Raw genomic sequence first — 5,000 nt, forward strand, 5'->3', positions numbered from 1 at the left:
CTGCCCTCAGAAGGCTTATGAAAATGCATTTCACAAGCCTATAGAAATGACAACGTTCTGTACAGATGTGTTATAGGCCTATGCAATATGTTCGTCAATGTCTTGTCAAAATGTTATGTACACACATAGGCATTATATAGGCCTATTGAATGTCTTTCAAGGCCTATACAAACACATTACACAAGCCTATAAAAGGCCCTTCTAGGGCCTGTAATCATGAAGGGCCTACAGGATGCCATGCTAAGGTCTGTACACAGGCGGTACATAGGCCTATACAAAGGCATGAATATAGGCCTATGCCAAGTGCCCTTCAAAGCCTATACAAACGTGACAGGCCTCAGCAAATGCCCTTCAAGGCCTACACAAACAGAGCAAGGCCTATGCCACTGCACCAGAGGCCTAGACAAAGCGCGCCGAGGAGCACCTGGACTGCAGATGGCGCAGCACTCGTTCTTGAGGCGCTTCTGTCGGTGGGCGGGGCAGGGCGGGGGCGCGCACTGGGTCACGTTGCACTCCGTGTAGCCCGGGGCAACGCAAGTGCAAGAGACACAGGCGCCGCGCTCCCACCAGGCGCCCACGGCGTATACCCCGCGCCCGTCTATGCAGCCCTCGACGCCTGCGGGTGGGAGCGAGTTTGGGGACTGTGCTTGCTGGTGGGCGGGGGTGGGTGGGTGGGTGGGTGGGTGGGTGGGTGGGTTGGGGTGGGCAGGGAGTTCGAAGGTCAGGTTATATTTGCTGGCGAGTGGGTGTGGGAGGGTGAGGGTAGGGCAGGCGAAGGATGGGTGGTGGGAGTTACGTTTGCTGGAGGATGGCCGTGGATGGGCGAGTAGGATAGGTAGGGTGGTGTGGGTATGGGTGGCTAGGCGTTTGGGTGGGGGTGGGGGTGGGGGTGTAGTAGCAGGGTACGATTATGCTTTTGCTGGTGGGCGGGATTGAGGATGGGGATTATATTCGCTAGTGGGTGGGTGGGAAGGTGTGGGCGAGTTGACGTAGAGGAGGGCGTGGAAATAAAAGAACAAAGGGAAGAACAGAAAAAAAAAAAAACGAATAAGCTGAAGACCTTTTCGTTTGTTTCCTTGTTCTTCCTTTCGTGGTTTTATTTACAACTGGTTCCACAGAAACCCTTAACGTGAAAGTCGTCTATTGGGGTGTGGGGGGAGGGGGCAGGTCAGAGCGAAGGAGAGGGCGGTGGGGAGGCAGCTGGAAGTGGGCGAGGGAAAGAGGTGTCGAGGGGGTGGGGTAGGGAGGGTAGAGGTGCGTGATCGTGGGTGACCGAGAGTGGGCGTGAGTAGGCGTGAGTGGGCGTGGGTGGGCGTGGGTGTTGAAAGAAGTCGTAGGGTGTGGTAGGGACTCCTATTTTCAGTCTTAGAATTTGCTAGAGTATGTCTCGCAGTTACCACCAGTCTGGTTGCTTCGGTTTATTTTGGTCTTCCTGTTTACGCTGGATGAAATTGGTCCGGCGAGTTTATTTTGACATTGGTCTCACATTGTATTTACGTTGGTTTACTTCGGTCTAGATGGCTTATTTTGGTCCGGGGAATTATTCTGGTTTTACAGTCATTATGTCAAGCTCATCCATCAGTCAAACCACAAAAATAATTAATTCAGTAAGCTTTGGTCTCATTCAATTATTTCTGTCCGTCAGTGGATGATCATGAAATCAAATTAACTTAAAGACTAGCTTAAATTCGACATGCCGGCATCATAGATTTAAAAATTAACCCTGGTGAGCAATCTTGGTAAAAGGAACTCTTAATATTACTAATAATACTCTTTTTTAATAAGACTTAAGCCTAAATTAAATAAAAAACACAACGTTACGAACAACATTAATCAATGCAGTGAATACAGAATGCACTGCAATTTCCTCGTAATCTATGATCTTATATTTTGTTTTCCTTAGATAAGAATAAAATATAATTTACACTGACCATGTAAGCGTAATGTCCTCTCAGCAGTAACTTCAAAATGTTTACTTTGCTTTTAAATACATTTTTCTCTAGACATTTGGTGAATTTGCTCCCAGTTGAGTAATGACATAATAAAATGTAATTAACTCTATCAAATCAAGGAGATAAATTGAAGTCATTACCAGTGTTAGGGAGAAAATGTCGTTTTGATCAGTATCATAAATCAGAGTGGATTATTCTGTCGTAAAAGCGATGAACTTGATCTTAACATGCTATAACTTTGATCGAGAAAAAAATATCCTTTTGCCTGTGTCTTGTTTGTCCTTCTCGAAATTGTAAACGAGAAGAAAAAAAATAGTGTTCACTGTGTCTATTTATTGTTCATATTTCAAAGTTTATTACCGCAAGTATGCAAGTTTTATGAAAACACACAAAAAAGCGTACACACACACACACACACACACACACACACACACACACACACACACACACACACACACACACACACACACACACACACACACACACACACACACACACACATCCTCCGACAAGACCGCCACATCTCATAAACCACAAAATCCTGTCTCCTTTCCCTTAAGCTCTGACCCTCAAAACCCTGTTCTTCCCTGGCGCCAAGTATAATGATTCACAAGTCTTTAATTACGTATGTATGGCTTGGAAATCCACAAGGCCTTACGTGTGATGAAATCTGGGTGACTCACGCTACCTCACACACCCTTGTCGCTTTTGTTTACGCTCACTTTTATCCTTTTTCTTTCTTTCTCTCTTTCTTTTCCTTTCCTTTCTTAACTTCTTTCTTCTTTTCTTTCTTTCTTCCTTTCTTTCATTTTCTTCTTTTTTTAATTCATCCCTTTGTCTTTCTTTCTATCTATTTTTATTTCTTTCTTTCTTTCTTTTTCATTCATTCTTTTTTCTGCCTTATTTCATTCTTCCCTTAATCTTTCTTTCTTTATCTCTTTCCTTCTCTCTTTTTACATTTCGTTATAATTTCAACCCATCGAGCTAACACTTACCTAATTCCTAGAAATCATTAAAAAAAATATATATGTAAATAAAACAAGGAAATAATAAAAATAACAAAAAAAAAAAAAAAAAAACGTAATATAATACAATAAACAAAATAAAACAGCAACGCAAACTATATAAGCCATAAACACACAAAATATAAATGAGATCTGAGTGAAGATGTTCCCTGCCCTTAATTGCACAATCTTCAATCCTGCAAATTGCATAATGGCCGACATGACATTAAAACATTATTGAGGAAAAGGTCACATTATCGCCTACGCACTATTAAAATGGAAAAGACTAAAATCACCGCATTGTTAGCAGTCTTTCTACACAAGTAATCACACCCATGTCATATAATTAGTTAATTATGCAATGCTGTTGTTATTGTGAACATGATGAACAAAAGATATACCGATATATGAACAGAATTATCATAATTTGTAGTATATGCATTGCGCGTGAGTGAAAAGCTGCTTTCTAAACAATTAGGTTGTATTAAATATTATTCATTAAATGATAAGCTGTGATTTTTAGTAACAAATGAGGAAACTATTACTATGCATGGTAATAATGTTTTTTTTCTTCTACTTATTGAGGTTTTTGTAGTAAAATATTTCTTTAAAACTAATAGTGACATTAAATTAGTAATGCCAATAACAATATCAATACTACAACTACTAATAGCAATAACAATAATAGTAAAACATTATAATAATTGTAATAACATAAAAAATCATAATGATAATAATATAAATAATAATAATAATAATAACATTAAGAATTAAAATAACTACAGTAAGTGAAGAAAAAAAAAATATCTTTAGCCATAAAAATGCAAAATCTCTTCGGATTTCGATGAAACATGACAGTAAATACAACGAAATTGAATTTACAAAAAAAAAACAAAAAAAATTAATAAATAAAAATAAATAAATAAATAAAAATAAATAAATAAATAAATAAGATAAAAAAAAAAATAAGGCTCAATTCGGCGTTCGAAAAAAAAAAAAATTCTAATTAATTCCGTACGTTTTTGGTCAAGGCAGAATTTTTGGGGGAAAGTAATGGGTCGGGCAATTGCCTTCTATTAAGAGTCTCAAAGCAGAGAATAAGAAATGACCAATTCGGAGATTTTAATTGAGAGAAAACTGTGGGTTTCATTTGTTTCTTGTTCGGTTTGGTCCATTCTGGCTTCGTTTTTCTTTTTTATGTCTTTTCTCTTTTTCTTTTACATGATCATTAAATTATGAACGCAATAACAATAGTTATAATAGTAATAACAATGGGGCTGATAGTAGTAATGCTGGTAAAAATAATGACATAATAACAAGAACAATAATAATAATAAGGGAAATAATAACAATAATCATCGTCATCATCATCAAAATAACAATAATAATAATAATTATATTAAAAATAATAACATATAATAAGAGTAATAATAAAAAAATAAAATAATAATAATGATAATAACACTAATAAGAATAACAACAAAAATGAATATAACAGAATAGTATTCATAATAATAATAATAATAATAATAATAATAATAATAATAACACAATAATAATAATAATACAATAATAATACAATAATAATATCAATAATAATAATTATGAAATAATAAATTAATAATAATGATTATAAAATGATAAATTAATAATAAAATATAATAATAATTATGAAATAAAGTAATAATAAAAGACTGATAATACAACAACAGCAACAACAGCACTAGCAACCAAACCGCCAATACTTCAGTGCTTTAGCCCCGCAAGCCCCAATTTTCCACTGCGTTTCGTTAATAAGCTTTTCTATATATATTGGCTAAGAGAGTTTAATTCTCTAAAGCCTAATTGTCCTTGCATTTCTTGGTCTCTGCGTTATGCCATATTGGAATAAAAGCGCCATTTTAGACTCTGCCTGCAATATAAGCGATAGCAAAAAAACTCCAATTTATTTCAAAATCAATCCTCATATTACCCCGCGCCCTCTCATTTTGTAACCCAGCCCTCTCTGCCTTCCATAAAAAAAAATAACCTGGTATCCCCTCAA

At 36.7% G+C, this 5,000-nt stretch overlaps 1 protein-coding gene across 3 annotated transcripts in view; it reads right to left on the reverse strand.

The window, feature by feature from the left end:
- Positions 1-5,000, reverse strand: part of LOC125035309 — a 46,121-nt gene that overhangs the window by 5,556 nt on the left and 35,565 nt on the right. The gene's annotated exons all lie outside the window — the stretch shown is intronic.

Source organism: Penaeus chinensis, chromosome 19 (assembly GCF_019202785.1).
Source record: "Penaeus chinensis breed Huanghai No. 1 chromosome 19, ASM1920278v2, whole genome shotgun sequence".
Classification (NCBI taxonomy): domain Eukaryota; kingdom Metazoa; phylum Arthropoda; class Malacostraca; order Decapoda; family Penaeidae; genus Penaeus; species Penaeus chinensis.